The following is a 20,990-nucleotide window of genomic DNA, read 5'->3' as shown; positions in this document are numbered from 1 at the left end:
GCCTCTGCCTTGGTCGTAAATAATTGTCTCACAATCAGGACGTTGTGTTGTCTGAGAGGCTGTTTTTCATTAAAGCAGTCAGGGAAAAAAAATCTATTTGTTGTACCATTATGGCTCTTGTTTACTTTTTTTCTTTGCTTACTGCAGTGTTTGTCATTGACTAGAAAGGGACAACTTCCAATGATCTCATAAGACCTTTGAAATGATGTTCTTATTAATTTAGACAGACACATCATGCAACATCAGACCTTGGCATTGTTTATTTCTATCACTGTACTTGGCAGAGTCTATTTGACTTTTTCTTGTCTTCTCCACAAACTCTTTTTTAAATGTTTTGAGACGCAGTGGAGCCATCTGTCCTGTCTCATGAACTGTTTTCCTCTCCTGCACACTCATGCAAACAGAGTGAGGCCACTTCACATTAGCTCTTTAAACCACCCTCCTGATTGCTCATCATATTATATAGAAGGAAAGGAAGGAAGTAAACAAACAAACAAGAGGTAATCCTAAAATCAAACTGACTTCTTTGACTAAACTCCTTAACATTTTCTCCTCAGTAAGCCTGACGTGAAAGACAAAAACAAAAAAACAAAAAGTAACAGCAACTAAAGTCCAGACAGCCGTGTGAGGTTTCTGCGCTTGGGCTAATGCGTGTGCATTTACAACGTTCTCAGATGTGTCTAAAAGTCACAAATGATCCAACAGAATATAATATTTCTCAATGCCTCAATTAAGCAAAGGGGGGGGGGGTAGCACTAAAAGGGCTCAGTAAGTGAGATGCAACATCAACGAGTGAATAGACAGAGAAGACAAAAGTTGATAAAGGAAAATGTGAAGAGAGGAGAGCAGGGGATTCAGGACTTCATAATTATTATCAGTATTTTCAAAAGCTGACTACAAAATAGAAAAATTACACAAGAAATACTTTATGTCAGAAACCATGCTTTAATGTGCATTCATTGCCAGCAGGCAGCCATAGTGGGCACCGGCAGTCGTTCCACATGAGTTAACAAGTCTAAATGAATTTCACAAAAGACAGTGTTGTTTTCTAGGACATAGTTTACGAGAACAGCGGTAGTTCTATACAAATTTGTCTCTGTGTTGTGGTGCGGAGTAAGCCTGCCCCTATTTCCTGACATCCATCTATTTACACTCCTCCGCCAGCTTACAGCTTTTCACAACCCCAAGCCAACATTACACGAAAATAGCAAGCAATATCGGAGCTATCCAGCTGTACAGTTTTAACCCAGATGCCAGTTCAGACAAGGAAAACAAGGATGTACGTGGATCTAGTCGTCTACAAGGATGCATCAGAATGTAGCGGAGCTGGGAGCTGGAAGGCATTTTTTGTCTGCTCCTAATTCACAATGATTTGAAAAAAGAAAAATGCAGAAATGCAATTTTGATCTGAATGTTCTTCACATATGTCCAACAACATGAGAAAAATGCCATAAAAACATGTTTAAAACACCAAAAACACCATTTTCATTGGTGTGAGTCTTTAATGCCCAACTTTGTTTCCAATCTGATAAATTAATATACTTGTTTTTTATGTGCAATATGATATTAAATTGAATGGAGTCCTTGGTTTAATGGTATGTTGCAAATTGGTAACATGTGGCATTAAGGGGTTAAAATAACTAAATGTGGTTTCATGAGGGGAGAACCACATAACTCTTGAGCAAACAAAGAAATTGAAAGCTCATTAAGAGGTAGGTTCTTGTTTAGACTCATGACCAAAGATCGTTGTCTCAGTTTAAACCCCATATCCAGCTGTTATATGGATGGCAATGAATTTCACTTTGGTTGTCTTTCTAACGTTCCCTTAGCAGCATCACTACACCAGCATGGGGTTGGAAGTGAACAGTCTAATAGCTATTGAATAGATAGTTGTTAGAGAAACATAAATAAAGGCATGCAAGGCATTTAAAAACCTCATGTCATTGTTTGATAAAAGTCACCATCAAACCATTTGCCTAATGACTTAAAAACTTCCTTGGAACCTTTTACCTGTGGAAAACACAGTAGAGCCAAACTGTTCAGAAAAAAAGTGTATGTATGGAAAAATATTGTTTGGTTAGTCTGGAATTTAGTTTTAAGATAAACTCATGCAGGGGAAATAATATGTTAGCCCCAATGCCTAAACCCCTTCTAAAACATATAAATGACACAAAAAAAAACAAAATAGGTTAAATGAATGTGTTTTCTTCACAGCTTCTGGGAGAAACTAGCAACTTTTCTTAATGTATTATTTGTGCGCTGACATACAGAGTTTGGGTTTCTCCCCCTTTTTTCTTTTTTCCATTTCTCTATGTTTCCTGAGCTCCACTCACCTTGTGTCTAGAAATGTTAAAATTAGAACAGGGACAACGTTGCTAAAATAAACACAAAAAATGATTCAATGCAGATCGGTTTCCATTCAACAAAGAAGTTCACAAAACTGCTATTTTTAAAACAAAATGGGCTGGGGACGGAAAATGGCCTTGACATTATTTCCTGCATTCTATCATCCAGGGATAATCATGTGACCTCTGTCCCATAGTTACCACGGCAACAGGAGCACCATCCCAGGGGAGCAACTAAGCTGCGTTTTCTCCCAAAACCAAAGGTGTAACTATGAACTCGAGTCATCGTTGCAGCCCCTGAGCCCTCCCAGCTCTCAATTGGAAATTGCCACCTTTAATCTCCATTCCCTTCATCTTTTTCTTTCTTTAATTTCCTGTGACCTTTTAGGTTTTAAGTAAGGCATTGTATTAAAAAGCATTAGAGTCCACCCCTGCTTCATTCTACTTAAGTCTAACATTGGCAGTTGTTGGTTTAATGTATCCAACATTGTGCTCGTCAAGTCCGTCTCTTGGCTGAATAAATCCAGCTCTTCTTAAGAAGAAGTGCTGTCAAAAACACTTTGCAGAACAAGAACAAGAGGTCACGCAGTTTGTTTTTGCCACTCCTTCTGTGCTTCTCCCCTTAATGCATACTCGTCGTTTGTTCCTTCTAGGAGTAATTTTAGTTGTTTAAGTAACTGCAGCCTAGTTTGCTTTTACGCAGTTCGATGCTCGCCTTTACCATTGATTTCTTCAAAGGATGTGTAACTTTGGGTGAGTTAGGAAAAGACATTCTGTTTTTACACAGAAACAGAACTAAAACAAGAGAAAGATTGATCAAAACTGTATTTTCTCTCCACTATTTATTGTATCAATGTGATAAACTGGTGTTTTAGCAGCACCAGCTGCTGAGAACTGAATATGTCAGGAACTGGTGATGAACTAGTGCTTATAGACTGCAAATTTTTGGGGTAAAAACTGAGCCAGTGGAATATTTTTAGACTTTGAATCCAAGAAACTAACTAAACTTCACCCTGTAAAACCCACCACACCAAAGACTTGAGAGAAAATGTTCAGTTTTTGGAATTAAAATGTTTTTTAAATGCTTGATGAAAAAGTTTGCAATATAAATATTTGTTATACGAGATATAGATAGTATCAATTATGATACATTGGGTGAGTTGGTAAGTTTTTGCTCACAAGCTCAAGATACAGAAATTTTGATGTTAGTGTTCAGGACAAAAACACGGTCTCAAATTTGATCCACACATTTTAAAATGGTGTAACTGTATTTTTAAGAATTAATCATCTACGAATCTTACTTTCAATACAGCAAGAAGTCTTTTTTAAAAATGATTGACAATAGATGAGTTATTACCAACAAGTACTTTTCAAAATTAGCAAAACTTTTCGCGCCAATTTTTCAAGTTTAAGTTTTCAAAAACAAAAAATGTATTACTTTATTAAAGAGAATGCAAGTATAAAACATGAGAACCAATGTACAATGTACAATACAGAGACAACATTAAACAGCTAGGGGGGGTGATTGCATAAACATGTGCAAGGAATTACAGATTTCAATAGTTTTGAGAGGCTAATAATTATATAATTATTTTGTTTTTAATTTTTTCTTTTTTTTACTTTTCGAGGTTCTCAAAAAAAAGTTACATATTTTCCCATCTCAGGGATTTTCACACCAAAAGTGATTTCAGGGAAGCAGCTAAGCAGAAAAAGCCCTTCTACTGCCTCTAGTGGAATGATGGTGTACTACAGGGAAGGACACGTGGATCGAGTTCAACATAAGGTGTCAAATGTGATATGAATGGTTATAAATGGTTATGTGTATTTTACATAACGGTGTTGAAATACATTACATGTACACAACAGATAAAATACATCTACATTGGTTTTATAAGAGGGACATTAAAATATAGTAAAATTTGAAACACTTAATTTGTACATATCCACCATGACACTAATATTAAAAAAACATTAGACAGTAAATCTTTAAATAGGCAGAAGATAAAAATGTTAAAATTTATACCAACAATAAAAACAGAAATATGGAACTGGGGAGTTTAAATCAACAAAAATTGTTACATTTGAGAAAGGGATGCTGCTGTATCCCTTTGTGTTTGTGTACTGAGCTCCTTTCCACCAAATACTAACACACGCAAGTTATTTATTTGATATGAAATGTTACTTGCTAAAAACACAACATTACACGTGTCTCTTCAGGCAAATAACTCCACACCAACTTAATAAAGATAGCTTGCTTTGATGTGTGCCATCCAGAATAGTCTGTGGTCAGGAGATTTAAGAGCCGCTATTCCTTTGTGTAACACAAAAACTCCATTAAACGGCTTGACCATATAGATCATCAATCTTTGAATGGCCTTATTAGATGCACCGCAGCGCACCATCCTCTTTTGGCCGCGATTTTACTGAGAGCAGACTGATGAGACAGTAATTGTAATTTATCTGTCGTTGTAATCAGGCCGAGAGGCAGAGGAGAAACTAAAACACGTAAGGAGCAAGGAGCAAAAGGAACCAGGGGACGTGCACAAGGCACCAAAGATCAAAAAGGTAAAATTCCGAACATAAAAGCAGATGATTATCCAGAATGAGCTAAACTGCACCAAAGAGGAGCTTAAAGAAAAATGGCTTTTGTTTACAGCAGTTTGAAACAGGTAAACAACACAGTAAAAAGAAAAAAAACTGGTACTTAAAAAATATTACAAGTTTAAAGGAATTGCATGGCTGTTGGTACATTGTGCATGTCAACACTAATTGAAGCATGCCAAGGGGGACACTTGGGATTTATTTCAACCTTGAAGATGTTGGTTAATTAAGATGACGGTTATTCTAAGAAGTAAAGTTTCAAATTGTGACTTGTGATGCAATTTTAGATGGTGTGTTTGTGTTGCCCAATAGTCCTTTTAACCTTTTCCATTAGCTGCAGGTGATATGTGGCTTCTCAGCTAAGGGTGCAGGACATGACGCTAAAAACTACACTTAGCTCTCATACTGTAGCTGGTTCATTATTTGGTCATTAAGGACCAAGTGATTTACAGTTCCTGGAAAATGTCTCAGACTTTTGGCATCAAGCCGTAACAACAGATGCAGGTTTACATGGAGGCAGATATAGACAGTGGATCAACCTTCATCACCTTGAATATTGACGTGCTTCTTTTGTCAGGCCAACCTCCAAAAGATAACTGGAGCACAGCAAATAATACACTTTTTGTTGTGAATTTTCTGAGCTATTTTCCTCTCTCATTGGACTTAAAGTGCAGGTTTTTCTGCACAGAAGCTAAAAATGTGGAGTTCACACAATGTTAAGTATTGCAGAATTTTACAAGTCATTTTTCAGGGAAAAGGTTTCATTTTCTTGCACTTACTCTATTCTGTTATTACTTCGTCATGGCAGCTGGATCCTTAGGAGATTTGCAAGAGACTCCAACCTACATGACTTCAAGCTGTCCCTCTGGGGAGTTTTTTGCTCATTAAGCATATGGAAAGATATTGGCAGCCTGACTAAACCAATATTTACTTAAACATAAAAACAGATGACTTTAACCATATGGAGAACATTTTAAAGTGCTTAACCTTTTTGAATAGTAAATAAGGGAATTGTGCAAGTTGGTTAAAAGAAAAGAACAGGATTTTTTTTACATTTGCATTTTATTGAAAACATCACTGAAAAAAAAAGGCTTAAAGTCGTACTCTTATCATCTTTTGAGCTATTTTTTAAGGAGTTCCCAGTAGTCCTTTAATTATGATTATGCTTTTATTAGGCAAGTAAAAAAAAAAACCTGTGTCGTTTTCTAGGACAAGTTTCTGCAGAGCGGCAGAAATTCATTAGAAATTTACCTTTGAGTTGTGGGCAGGACTTTTGCTGCGGAGCAACCATTAACTGTATATGAGAATTTGAATAATTGACCCCGCCCTTCTTTTATTCCAAATAGGTAGCACCCGCCATTCCCAAGAAACTGAAATTCCATAGACTTCCATTGAGAAATAAACAGCTACTACTCAGTCATTATGTTTGTCAGAAAAACCATTCTTGCTCTGCTACCTCTTTTTCACACATTCTTGCTATTTTTTTCTTGATATTTTCTTTGTAGTAAAAGTTATTTAAGTTGTAAACTGACCAGTTAGATGCCTCAATAAAAGTGTGATTCTGCATCAAACATTCCAAATGGTTGAGTGACAGATTAACCCAAGCCCACTTTCAAGTGGTAGGGGTGTGGACTTCCAACAAGCTCACTCCTGATTGGTCTTTATATACAGTCAATGGGAGCAACCCTGCCCCTTTTCCCCTCCCCGTTGCTGAGAGCTCTATTTATAAGCAGAGCAGGAAGCTTGTGGCCTGCCCAATGCATTTTCTACGTCACAAATACAGTCTTTTAAAAAAAGCCTTTTTTTTCTGCTTGTTCCTGATTCACAATGATTTGAATGAAGAAAGACCCAACTTTGAGCTCAATTTTTTTAATATATGTTCTCCATCATCAGGAAAATGCCACAAGAACATGTTAAAAACACAATTCTCATCGGAATGGGTCTTTAAAATAAACATAAACATATAAAGCATGGCCAAAAAGAAAAAAAAAAAAACCTTGGTTGTATCTAAACACACGCAAGCAAAGCAGTGATCAACATCAGCTGACTACCTGAATACACTGCAAGACCAGGTTCTTCCATCAGCAGAATTTTTTTTCAGTCCTGATGTCACAGGCTTATTTTAACATGACCGTGTCAGGATTCATCAAACTCAAACTGTGAGAGATTGGTTCAGGGAGCATGAGACACCGTTCTCACACACGGACTCCCCTCCACAGAGCCTAAACCTTAACCCCACTGAGAATTTCTGGGACGTGCTGAAGAAGAATTTATGCAGCTGTGCAACTCTCCCGACGTTAATGCAAGATATTCTTGTAAAATGACGCAAACGTACCCAAAGTTTTTTCACTTGTCAGAAAATATTTGTGTTATTATTTTTTTTCAAGTGCACCAAACAAATGATGTAAAGATTTTAGTTAAAAGAAGCTTTTAGTTTGAAAAGCCCCTTCTACATTAAGTGAGAAAACAATATAGATAAATAAAGTTTATCTATTCTATTCTAATATGTCACATGTAAATACTATTATCAGAAGGCTCACTGCAACATGTCATGTAATGGAAAAAGCTACACTATTTTAGCCCAGCTAAAAAACATTTTATATGAGAGTCAGTCCATGAGGCAGTAAAAAAAAAAATACAATGTGCATCCATGATAGATGGTTTGCAAAGCCATTACGGATAGAAGCTGTGGGTTCAGACAGCAAATGTCATTGACGTAACTTGTCTCATGACGCCAGGCAGCTGAAAACAATGTGACCAGTGAGGAAGACTTGAAAGGGCCTTCACATAAAGAGGGAAGGAGATGTGTTTGTGACTGATGGGGACATAAATCAGTTTCAGTAGTCGCAATATGAGGATTTTCATCATGGGCAGGTTTTATAGACAAAAAGTAAGTCATTATGTTTTATAATAATGATTTAATAAGCCTCTGTCAAAGTTGGAGTAAGTCACCCGAGCGGAGTAAATGTAATGTCTTCTGAAGTTGGGGATAGTATGATTAGACAAATATATATTTGTGTGTTTCCAAGTGAAAAACACATAGTTGTAATTTGTGAGACACTCTTTCCCAGGTTATAACAAACACATAATTTGTTCAAGCCAGGAGTGTGAACCAAGCTGATAAATCACACTCATGAGTGTGCATGTTTACACAACGTCCCTGGATGGACAATTGACACCGTTTACAATTAATCATAGACATGAGTAAGGTTAAAGGAAACGCTTTAAACCTCACAGATTTAATATATTTTGACTGATGTCATGTCATGCAGTCTACTTAACAATTTTCTTATTTATTATAAACAGAATTGTGGACCTTCTGCGTCTAATTCCCTGCTGTTATTCTTTGTCTTCTACAAAGGGAATAACTCTACAATTCACCTAATGAGGAAAAGCAAAAAGCAATTTTCTCAGTGTGCTTCCTGTTGTTTTTCCCCTGTGGGTTCTTAGTTTGCTCGCTTCTCGTGTTTGTATCACTTTAGCTTCTCTGTAATACGGTACACAGTATGGCCTTTTAATGGCAATATTCTACTGTCCTCTCTTTTTCTCTCACAGTCATCAAGACATGACTGACAAAAAGAGCACCAAACAAAGGCCTGTTGTTCAAATGAGCGATGGTTCTGATCTGCCATTACTGGACTTAGAAGGATAATAATTTTAAAAGGGAGCTACAGAAGCTAAAAGAAGACATAAAAAACGAAACAAATCACAGAAAAAAATGGGTAAATTATTTTTAAAAAGCATAAGACAATAAGCTGCGATATCTATTAGCACTTCATAACGATACCAATAATAAATAGACTTTTACTGTTTTTTTCCCTATATTTTCACTTATTTGACAATTCAGTTTTGTGACCAAACTCCTCACTGCCTCCAAGCCTGAAAATTTCCTCAGCAATTTAAAATAACAGCAAAAATTCTGCAAATCTTTTCTTTCCACTTCATTTGCACAATATCATTCAGATTTATTCTCTAAATAAAAGTATAAAACGATGTACATAATCACAATGAGACAAAACCCTACCTGGCAAGAAGAGGCAGTTCTAGGTTATAGTCCACTAAAGGCAGATGCAGGCAGTCCACACATCCCCATTAAAGTGGCCTACTTCCGCTGTCAAACTGGTGTGCGCGTGTTTGTGGATGGTAAGCGGAGTTGGTGTGTGTGACTCTATCAGTGTGGGCTAGACCAACTGAACTGTGCTAAGATACGGAAAGGGAAGCAGAGAGAAGGAGGGAGGGAGGGAGGGAGAAAAAGCCCAAGAGGCAAAGAAGGTAGACTCCCAAGCTGCAAAAAGAACGGAGAAGAAAGAGGGGGATGAAGGAGGGGAGAAAAGAGGGATAACGGCAAGAGACAAATAAAAGGACACACGTCGGACTATACTAACTGCTCTGTAACATCCTGAATGCTGCACGTGCGGCTCCGCAAATATTGCTCACCATACTGTACTTGTGCACTTATTGTGTCCATTTGTGCCTTCGCAACACCCCCGCCCCTCCACTCTCCTTTGTGAAGACATTAAGGCACTACAGCAAAGTCCCACAGGATGCACAAACAACACAATGGACACATAACTACTGTAAACAGACGCAACAGCATGTAGTCAAGAAACACACACAAATGTCCAAGGAACAAGGACACCAAGGACATAAATTCTATTCCTAGAATTTATGTATAAACAAACCATAAACATAGACAATTTCCAGCAGTTAAATTAGCTTGATAAAACATAGTAAACTATAAAAATTGTTTATTTTAAACCCACTAAAAAAATTAGTTAATAAAAAAACTAAATGTTCACATATTGCTTCTATATAATTTAAGATAAGAGCTAGCTACTGATCAAATACACAAAATTAATTCACCATTAAAACCCACTCCATTGAAAGTTGTGTTTTGACATGTTCTTGTGCATTATTCTCATGCATGATGGATGACAAATGTTAAGAAAATTAGGATTAAAATAGCATTTTTGAGTATTTATACAAATTGATGTGAATCAGGACCACACGAATAATCCAGCTGGAAAAAGGTTGTAGCCGATGCATCCACTTGTAGACGACTGGATCCATGTACGTCATCGTTTTCTTCGTCTGACCTTTAAAACTTTAAAGCCAGATAGCTCCAATATTGCTCTCCAATTTGTTGCACTGGTAATGTTAGGTTGAGGTTGTGAGGGACTGTAAGCTAGCAGGAGACATTGTTAACAAAGGGATGATGGGAAATGAGGGTGGCTTACTCCACGGCAACTTTCCACCCATAATTCAGAGTCGAATTTCTGATGAATTCCGGCTGCTCAGCAGAAACTATGTCCTAAAAATGACACAGGTTTTTGGATTTAGGCTTAAAAAGCAATTAAGAGATCACTGGGAACACTTACACAATGGATCAAAAGATGATCAGGTCTTTAAGATGATAGGAGTTAGCCAAGTAAGACTAATCAAATACAAAACATTAATTTATCATTAAGAGGTGTGATCACCAGTTTTAAATCAGTTTATCGCAGTTCACTGATCCAAAACATTAATTTGTATGTGACACAATGCCGAAGAAGATACAATCAATGGCTGGAGAGGAGCAATGGTTGCTGCCACCATTGTGATTTTAAAGACCCACTCAGATAAAAATCGTGTTTTTGGTATTTTTATCATGTGCTTGTGGTATTTTTTTGAAGATGGAGGACATACATAAAGAAAATTAAGCCTAAAATTGCATTTCTTAGTATTTCTTTGTTCAAATTGTTGTGAATCTGGCAGGAGCAGTAGAAAAAATGCAGTTTGAAAAAGATTGTTGTTGTTATGTAAAATCTACAATCGCAGGCCACAAGCTCCCAGCTCTGCTGTATCATTATTGCATTTCCTTGTAGACGACTAAATCCATGTTTGTGTCTTTGTTTTCCTCGTCCAAGCTGGCATCTGGCTCAAAACTGTACGACTAGGTTGCTCCAACATTGTTTGCCATTTTTGTTTCACCGCTAATGTAAATTGGGAGTGCCAGGGGCTGTAAACCAGTAGGAGAAAGTCTAAACAAAGGGATGATGGGAAGAGAGAGCAAGCTTACTTCACAGCAACAGTCCCGCCCATAACTAAGAGGCAAATTTCTGATGAACTCCTGCAGCTCTGCAGAAATTATGTCCTAGAAAATGACAGGTTTTATTGATTTTGGCTAAAAACGGCATAATCATGATTAAAAGAACACTGACAATGCTTTTAAAGTAGATCAAAAGATGATTGGAGTGGATCTTAAAGAAGTGTGATCACCTCTGCTGTTCAGTTTATTACAGTTCACTGATCCGAAACATTCATTTGTGTGTGACACAATGGCGAAGAAAATACAATCAATACCCGGAGAGGAACAATGGCTGCTGCCACCAGTGTGAAAGCAACATTTTAAAGCTGCTTCCGAACATGCTGGAGCACATCCTTCCAAAATTAGAAAGATTACTCAAAAATGGAAAACATTCAAGCCTGCTGCTAATCTTCACAGGAGTGGACATTCCAACAAGTTTAACCCTGAGGTCAACCCAGGCAGCTACAAGGCAAAGTGGGGGGAAACAGAAAACATTAACTGTATTTCAGACTCTAAAAGCCTTCGTCTGCAGCATAAATGTCAAAAGAACATTCAAAAACATTCCCTTGACAAAACACTGTTCAATCCTGTTGGTTTTTGAGAGTTTTCAGAGATATATTTTTACGGATCATATTTAATAACATTTACATTTACAAATTATACTTGAACATTTTTTGAAAGATTAAGGTTCAGTTAACTCACCATTTGTCAGGGGCCTAAAAAACCAAAAGGATTAACCATTTTTTTCAAAATACATTTGTGAAGACATACACTTTTCCCCATGTGCTTCTTATACCAAATATAAAAATATTTAATTGTTTAGTTTTAAATGAAAATACTTGTTGATTTACATATTTATTGACTATGAAACAAAATCAAAGTGCATGTTGTCTGAGGTAAATAAGTGTTAGAAAAAAACTTAAACAATCTTGTCTTGGAAAGGTTTTTTATGTCATCAATAACTTCATTTTTTTTAATTTTCAATGTTAATGTCAGTGTGTGTAATTATATGGCGGAGTGTCGACCGGTCCAGGGTGAACCTAGCTTTGCATGTAAAGGCTGGGATAGGCTCCAGTAGCCCTGTGACCCCAAAAGGATTAAGCAGGATACGTTTTTGGAAAATGGATGGATGGATGGATGGATGGATGGATGGATGGATGGATGGATGGATGGATGGATGGATGGATGGATGGATGGATGGATGGATGGATGGATGGATGGATGGATGGATGGATGGATGAATGAACGTTTTTATGAAGGGACTCTAGAAGCAGACAAGTGATTGACATGCAACAAATTGGTGTGTCTCAGTGCAACCATGCAATCTCCTGAGGCACCGTAACTGTAACACTTTTGACAGTCTAGACCTTCAGTTGCCCCGCCACAGTTTTTGGGGTCAAATAAATACATTATCTGACATTCCGTATGAGAACGACCTCATTAAACAGTAAAAATGGTATTAGATTTGTTTTGAAATATAAATGTAGCATAATTGAATATAAAAGAATGCATTTGATGTATTTTACGCAAACTGAGACACTAACACTCCCATTCATTTACCACCCATTGCTTTTACCATCCTACAAAAACACTTACAGCCTCCGCACATATTAAACTGATCTACGATTTTCTATCCCAAAAAAACTATTTCGGGTGTTGTAGCTCAACAAAAAGGGTTTTATCCATTCTAGTAATAACAGCTCAATACTTGGTAAAAGATTGTTGGTTGATCGAGGATCAACCATCGATCGAGGTTGATCGTTGGATTCGTCATTGTTAATTCTCCGTACTGTGCAAAAACATGAGAGAAGACAATTCCCAGTCTGAGATGGCCTGGATAAACTTAATGGTAAGAGATGTAAAATACAGAATCCTCAAGAGAAAAAAATGAAAGGACAGTTTTTCTTGAGTTAGCATTAACAGAAACTCTGCTGTTTTTGTAACATGTTTAAAGAGGAAATAAAGCAATTTGATAGACTGTATAATCATTAAAATATCAAATGTCAAATACTAAAGTCAAAAGTCCCAGGAAGAGTTTACCTTCATGAGAAAAATACAGAAAGACAAGTTACCTTAGATACCGGCATTTGCTTGCTTTCAGTGATGATAGTCTGTTAATAGTGCTGGAAGCACCAGAGACAGGAGAAGAAAGCTTCCTTTCACCGAACACACTTGAAACCCAAGAATCTCCTTTTTCCCTTACACTGCTCTTCCTCCTCTGTGTTGTTGCTCCCTCTGCCCCAGCTCGGTGATAGCATGCATGCCAACGTGTGTGCGGGAGACAGGGAAGAGGTGGATAGAAGGAAAAGAGGGGATGAAGAAGGATTTGGTTGAGGAGAGGGCAAAAGAATAACAGATGGAAAAAGGGGAGGGGGAGAGACAGAGTTGTGAAAGGAGGAGCTGCGAAAAATGTGATGTATCACAAACGTCACAGGGGTGATGAAATGGACCAAATGCAACCAACTCTTTGGAAAACCAAAGCAGCCACTGTCCTTCATCACCTCCTTCTCTCAGCCTGCACTTCTATCTCTTCCCCCTTTTCTTCCCTACCTGCTATTTTTAGAACTTGCTCTGTTGCAATCAAAGCCCCGATTCGAAACCTATCAAAGAGCAGGATGTTAAGGGCTGTGTCTTTCACACCTAATGAGACACACACACACACACACACACACACACAAAGGCCTGATCTGTTATACACTGACCATGTGTCTGCTTTAGACCTGAAGGGAGTCATGTAAGCTATTCATCAGGGCTTATCTAATCATATCATGTGCTAATATATAATGGACTTCATAAATAGCTATTAGAAACACTGTCAATTACATTGCACAGACGCCTGTCTGCCTTTCTGTCTGCAGGCGAAGGTATTCATTCGGGTGATGCATAAAGTAATAAGTTCCATCTCAAAAGTAGAATATCAACTAAAGGCAAATGCTTTCTTTTGTGTTTTTGTGCTTGCCACATTTTAACGGCTTTCTAAAGTCCTCACTAAGGCAATCAAACATTTGAGGTTATCAATTTATTTATTTTTTTCTGTTTGAGTTAAAACCCTTATCACTGCATCATTACATGCCTTGTGGAGCTGACGTCACTTTTCAGAGCAAAGAATGTGCATAATTAAAAACAAAAGGGAAGGGGCTTCATGCTCTGCATTACCTTCTTTGGAATGAGGCTCTTATTTACAAAGCCTCCTGTGCTGATGCACTGGTGTAATACAACCCAGCCACAAACGAGTGAGGGTGAGCTAAAATGAAGCCAACCACCGTTCACCAAAAAGGGAAATCATTGATTCCTAAACTAAAAAAAGTTAAAGGAATTGTTCCACTAAAATTGACTGTAATGTTTAACGTCCTTCATCCCTGTGTAAGTGTATGACTGACCAACCAAGAGAAGGGTAAATGATGATAGAAGCAGGGAACAAGGCAGAGGGAGATTGGTGGTAGAATAGGAAGAATGCAGAGTTTTAGCTCAATGCAGCAATAAAATGTGATAAGCTTGAGCTCTAACAAAGACGGGGAAAAAGGAGGAAGATGAAACCCAAAAAAGAGAAACGGGAGATTTAGACAAACAGGAGGTTAGATGAGCTTTAATCTTGGGCGTCCTTAAATACATTTTTCATTTTTTTGCTTTTCTGTAGAGGCTTTGAAGTTATCAGCTGTGGATTGTAATATAAATAAAGAGATAAATTAAAGAAAATGTGTCCTTAAATTACTGGCAGACTTCATTCAAAGGAAGGTCAGACTCTGAATTTGCTTTGAACTGAAATTGCAAATATCTGAGAAAATATTTGTTTCCCATTTATTCAAAAACAGAAACAGCAACAGGTAGTGGATAAAAAACAAGGTCAGGTTCATAGAATTGTTCTGCTTTGGGCTCATTTGTTTTTACTTTGAAGATTTCAAGATAAATTTAAAGTAAATAAATAAATAAATAAATAAATAATAGATACTTTATTTATCCCACAATGGGGAAATTCTTCTCTGCATTTTGACCAATCCCCTGGGGGGAGCGGTGAGCTGCAGACTAGCCACGCTTGGGCGACAGCTGGCTGATTCGCCAACCCTTTGGTTGTTGGACGACCTGCTCTACCTCCTGAGCTAATCTGCAGCCCAGCAAAAAATGAAAAAGATTTTAATTTTAATGATAACACACTGCTTTAATAAATTAATTAGCAGTTATAATAAACATTCATTTTGGTTTTTAAGTCAAATCCAAAATAACCTTATGGTAACTCATTAGTCTAAAACTGCCAAACAAGTTAATCGGATTCAAGAAACGAAATTATAAAATTAAGAAAAATAAAATCTTGTAAAAAAAGCAATTACACAAAAGTGAAACTAAAGGACACATTTTAGCCAGTACTTAAGTCATTTCAAGACCAACTTTGTTGGCACATCAGCAACCTTGGTTTAAAAGTAGAATTCTCATATATGCAAAAGGTAAGTGGCAGACTGGCTCCGACATATGAGACATTTCAGAAACGCTGCCCACATTTGCATCGTTTGAATGAACAAGTTTGAAATCTGGATGTCAAATGAAGGCATGCCAGGAATAGCATGCAATGTGACTGTTGTGTGTGTGTGTGTGTGTGTGTGTGTGTGTGTGTGTGTGTGTGTGTGTGTGTGTGTGTGTGTGTGTCTGAGGTGATGAGCATAGAGAAGACAAACAGAATCCATCCATGTCTAATTAGAAACAGTGAAGGGGAAACAGCTTCACTGCAGAGAATCAACAAGAGCAAGAGGCATTGTGATTAGAAGAGCATGTGCCACAGAAGATCCCATCAGTCTCTCCATATCAGGCATTTCATACTGTAAACATACACTGAAGGGGATTCGTACAGGAAGGACAACTGTTAGCACCAAGCAGAAACAATTTGAGGCCCTAAACCTTTCATTTTTACAGGAAAAACAATATTCTGAAACAACATTCTGCTGGCTAACCTGCCATTTCAATAAATCTAATTCTGCACCTGGGCTACCATCAAATCATCAAATTTGAAAAAATGAATCAAATTTTGACTTTATTGCTCAAATTCTTTTAAAAGACCAACTCCAATGAGAATCATGTTGCTGTTTATAATATGTTCCTGTGGCATTTTTCAGATGATGGAGGATATATTTTACGAAAATTAAGCTCAAAATTGCATTTCTGTGTATTTCTTTATACATATGTGAATCAGAAGTAGACGAAAAGAAATGTCGAAAAAGAGCTAGTTTGTGATGTAAAAAATACGCTGAGCGGGTTAAAAGCTCCCATCTCCACTTAATCAGAGAGCTCTTAGCAACAGCGAGGGGAAGGGGTTGGGGTTGCTGCGCGCCAACAGTCCCGCCCCCATAGAGGCAAATTTCAAATGAATTACTGCTGCTCTGCAGAAACTATGTCCTAGAAAATTACAGAAGTTTTTTTTTTTGACTAAAACACCATGTTAATAATTAAAAGATCACTGGGAAAGCTCTTAAAATAGAGAATAAAATGATCAAAGTGGATCTTTCAAAACGATCGACTTGTTGACTTTTTAGCTAAACTGAAAAATGAGATAGAGCTTTAGCTAGTACTGAGTGTAGGATAACAGCTGATGCTACTGTGATGCTGCCACTCTGTGCGCAGCCTCAAACTATTTCATGAGGAATGTGACCTAAAAAAAGTTATCTTTTTTTAGTTGAAGGAATCGTTCACTGAACTGGAACAAGTAGTATATTTTTTATGCCTATTATTTTGTGCCACAGCTTAAAAATCCAGTGTGCCCCAGGGGTGAGAGGTGCAGCTAACACACACAGCTACCCTTATCTGCCCCATATTTATAGTTATAGGTTTTTGCCTGAACGCAGGCTTGCCTTGGGCGGAGAGGTGAGGTGGAAGAAGAATGGAAGCAGAAGCTGCCATCACTTAAGTTAACTTAATTATGAATCGATAGTTTTGCATGTTCTGAGAAAGGGATCCACAGGGACAAAATGAAAGAGGGGCCGTTGTCACACAACGTCACTGCTTCCTCCAACACAAATCTTGCATTATTACCACTTCCGCAGCTAAAACAGATTCTCATAAATGTAAAATGAGAAGAGAATGGAACAAGCAGCATTAAAAAACCTCAGCAGGGCATGCGTTGTTCATTAGCAGTCATTTTACCGACCGCATCTTATAAAACTGTCTGGTGGTGTGCATTATGGGACTTGAACAGTAAATACTTTGCTTTCCTCTTTTGATCAATCAAAGATAGAATTGTACATAAAACATTAATTCTGTGTGCGTGTCGTGAATTTCCTAACAACTACGGCTGCTTACAATCCTATTTGAGTGGTGCACGTGCATCTGTGCAAAAGTGTGTTTCCATCAGCTTAATGCCTGTTGTAGCCCAGACAAAAAACCCACCAAAAGCTTTCCAGGAGACTTATAATGGCTGTGGGACACCACTCTAGAAGGCCAAGTTTTCATGTGCGATTAAAACAAGAAAAAAAAACACAAAAAAAGTTAATTAACATTTTTGCCTCTTAGATTTCTGTAATGATGTCCTTCAACACAAGAGGTAGCTTTGCACTCATTGCATCCTCAGAACTCCTAATTAAGTGGAACACATTCCTATACATGTTTTGGGGGGTAAATTGAGTAAATCTGCTGTAAATAATAATGATGAATAATGATTTTTATCTCAATTATTACAACTGTCCACTTACCATAAAGTTAACTTTATGTTTTTGAATTGACAGTCAGAGCCATTCTAACAGTACTTGCACAAAAAAAACAAATAAAGCTGAGTTTTAGTTAGATGTATAAAAAGATGTAGACAGGCACCAAAGCACCAAGCTTGAAGAGGACCAGTGGAAAGCTACATTTCTATCAGTGAGGTACTAAATCGGGCTGATCCAAAGTTCTTCTTAGTAACTAATTTTTCCTTTTTCAAGAATACATGTAAAACATAAAGACTGATTGCATGCAAAGATTTGGGATCAAAATAATAAAAAAAAAATCTTAAATTACTTATTATGATTTTATTGATGTTAAGAAATTCTGTTGCCTAAATTCACACTTTTAAATAAAAGTTGCTAGAGATGCAATACATGGTGGTATGATACAATGTTTTCTTGAGGCAAGAGGGGTGATACAGAAAGAATGGGGTGTCAAATAGTGAAAAAAAAATCAAAACACATGCAAGATAAATATGTACAGAGACTACATATTTTTTAGAGCTTTCACATAAAGCATTAGATGTGTTTAACAAAGTTACAACTGGCAATAAGCTAAAGTTGGTCATCAAATTGTTGTACAATCTTCTGTCTAACATGGGTTTACAAGAAAAAAAAAAGCTCTGCACCAGACAAAAATAGGCAAATCCCCCATGATGCTCCACTCTTTCAGCTACTTAACTATTAAAAAGCGTCCAAGTGAAGTGGGGACGGAGTCCAAATTTTCACAAAAAGAATGATTTGTGACTGGAGAAAGTAGGGCAGCTTCTGACATCAACACTGTGAAGCAATGAGCTAAAAACTTGAATGAAAAATAAATAAAATAGAACCAGAATGGAGTCTGTTTAGCCTCCTGAAGGTGGATTCTGCCTTCTTTGCACACTGCAGCATAACTCCTCAGTGAGGCGCATGCCTCAGTTTAGTGGATTTACTCATCTTAGAATATGACAAGGGGGAACAGCACAGTTTTGTTACAAAGAAAAACATGAATCAGTGGGCTTTTCAGATCCATTGCACGGCTCACTGTCAGAAATGTAAAAGAAACACAGCTTATATAGCCATATGTTCAATAAATAAATGCTGGTGTAGTAACAACAATAACATTTGGCATAAATAAATTATGCTGACCTATATGTGTTTTTTCTACCTTTAAAACGCTTTAACCTCTACACTTAACCAGTAAGAATAAGTGGGCTACTTTTTTTCCCCATTTAGATGTATAACGTAAATGTCTTTGAAGTCATTAAATATGACATTTCCACATTTTGGATTGACCTAAATTGTAGGTATTTTGAGTTAAACACAATCTTATCTCTGTATCTGACTCTTGTGCGTCGGCACACGTCTATCTTTGGGAGCATGTCCTCCTTTCATCTTCAAAAGTTAAGCTACCCCAAGGATATTTCTAATTTGAAGAATTGTTTAATATAAAAATTCGCTTTACTTGTAAAGTGTCTAAGAGAAAAAAATATACATCGACTTTTCCCTCAACTGTCTTATGGCTAATTTATGCATAATTAAACATAAATGGAGGTGACTGAACAAAAACAGTTTGCCTCTAAGGTACTCTGGAGAAATGCAATCAAAAGTGAACTAATTTATCAGGACACGAAGTGTTATGATTAAGCACGCATTCCCTTGCCTTCAGGACAGCTTCTAGATTTCTAATGTTGGGATTACAAAAATATCCCAATAACCCCAATAACCACAGAGGGAAAAAGAAGGATTATCATTGTTTATAAAAAAAAAACACATACAATTAGCTGTTGGAGGAAGATTGACATTAAAACACTGCAAATTTTACAATATTTCTGGAAAAAGGTACATCAATACTTTGCATCAACGCTGTGTCACAGGAAGAGTTGCGAAAATTCCAAGCTTAGTTCTCATAACAAACTAGATGTTAATAAATATTTAGAGGCAATTTGGAACTTGAAGCCTCTCTCATGGAGGTATTTCTGAATTTCTTTCTCCTACTGTTTAGTCAACTACTATAAAGTAGGAACGCAAAAATGTGCTCTACAGTTTCATTTGTGCTATAAATCCCTGCTTATCTACAGTTAATTTAAAGACTCACTCCAATAAAACTTGGGGGGGTTTGTGCTTTTAACATGTTTTGGTGGTTTTTTTGTCATGATCAAGGACATTTATAAAGAAAATTGATCTTAAAATTACAATTCAGAGTACTTTATTCCAAACATTGTAAATCAGGAGCAGATGAAAAATGCAATTTAAGGTGTGACGTAGAAGCTAGAAAGACAAGCCACAAGCTCCCTGCTCAACTCCAATTTGATGTATCTACTTGTGGACGACTAGATTCTTTGTTTTCTTTGTCTGAGCTGATATCTGGCTCCAAACTGTAAAGCTGGGTAGCTCTAATGTTGCTCGTCCCTTTTGTTGCACCAGTAAAGTTAAGTTGGGGTTTCTGAGGGGCTGGCTGTAAGCTAAAGGGAGAGAGTGTAAACAGATACATGATCGAAAGTGGGCCAGTTTACTCTGTGCCAGCAGTCTTGCCCACAACTCAAAGGCAAATTTCTAATGACTGCCGCTGTGCAGAAACTATGTCATAGAAGACAACACAGTTCTTTTGATTTTTGGCTAAAACTGGCATGATCACATTTAATAGATCACTAGAAACTCTTTGAAAATAGCTTTAAAAAATGATCAAAGTGGGACTTTAATTAAGTCTGCTTTTATTAACAGTCTCTCTGAATACATTTAGCTAATGTAACGCTACAAATTTTTAAGGAATAAAACTGTAAATGCTATAAGTTCAGCATCCAGATCTGAATGTGTATTTAATTTAAAAAAGGCACATTGGCATTTTTCTAAAATTATTCTGTTTTACCGAGTTTGACAAGCAGTTCAAATTACCAAAAGAGCTTACCATCATAATGTAACATCGCTGCCCTATTTCTGTGCAGAAGCACAAACCAGTCTGTCAATAGAATTTGCTTAAATAAGATTGATTTTCGTGGCTCAGAATGCATACCAACCTGTTTGGTTATTGATTCCACAGAACACTGCTGTGCCTCTAAATGTTTTCTGGTATTCAGTAGGATGCACCTAACTGCCTTTGATCATGGGTGCACACAAGCATCAAATATGTAGCACATGTCCAAAGTCAATAATGTTGCTGTGTAACTCTGTAACCTATTTTAATAAACTCCTGCAGTAAAAAAAATATGGTTTTCTTCCCTTTATTTAAAAAAAAGTGTCCAAATTGCTCCAATTTGCTACTCAAAGTAGTGTTGTATTTTAAACAAGGAAGACTCCTGAATCCCAGAAGAAGCAGAA

The 20,990-nt window shown here is 37.1% G+C and overlaps 1 protein-coding gene and 1 long non-coding RNA gene across 4 annotated transcripts in view; one reads left to right on the top strand and one right to left on the bottom strand.

Moving 5' to 3' along the window:
* Positions 1 to 20,990, bottom strand: part of rgs3a (regulator of G protein signaling 3a) — a 322,617-nt gene that overhangs the window by 39,712 nt on the left and 261,915 nt on the right. The window lies entirely within an intron of this gene.
* LOC144996660 (uncharacterized) overlaps positions 7,711 to 20,990 on the top strand; it is a 37,926-nt gene continuing 24,646 nt past the window's right edge. Inside the window, exon 1 of the long non-coding RNA XR_013659537.1 lies at positions 7,711 to 7,836. This is a non-coding gene — a long non-coding RNA (uncharacterized LOC144996660). The remainder of the gene's footprint in view (positions 7,837 to 20,990) is intronic.

Source organism: Oryzias latipes, chromosome 12 (assembly GCF_053564925.1).
Source record: "Oryzias latipes strain Hd-rR chromosome 12, Olatipes_Hd-rR_3.1".
Classification (NCBI taxonomy): Eukaryota; Metazoa; Chordata; class Actinopteri; order Beloniformes; family Adrianichthyidae; genus Oryzias; species Oryzias latipes.
The sequence above is the reverse complement of the archived record's forward strand: the minus strand, read 5'-3'. Positions and strand labels throughout refer to the sequence as shown.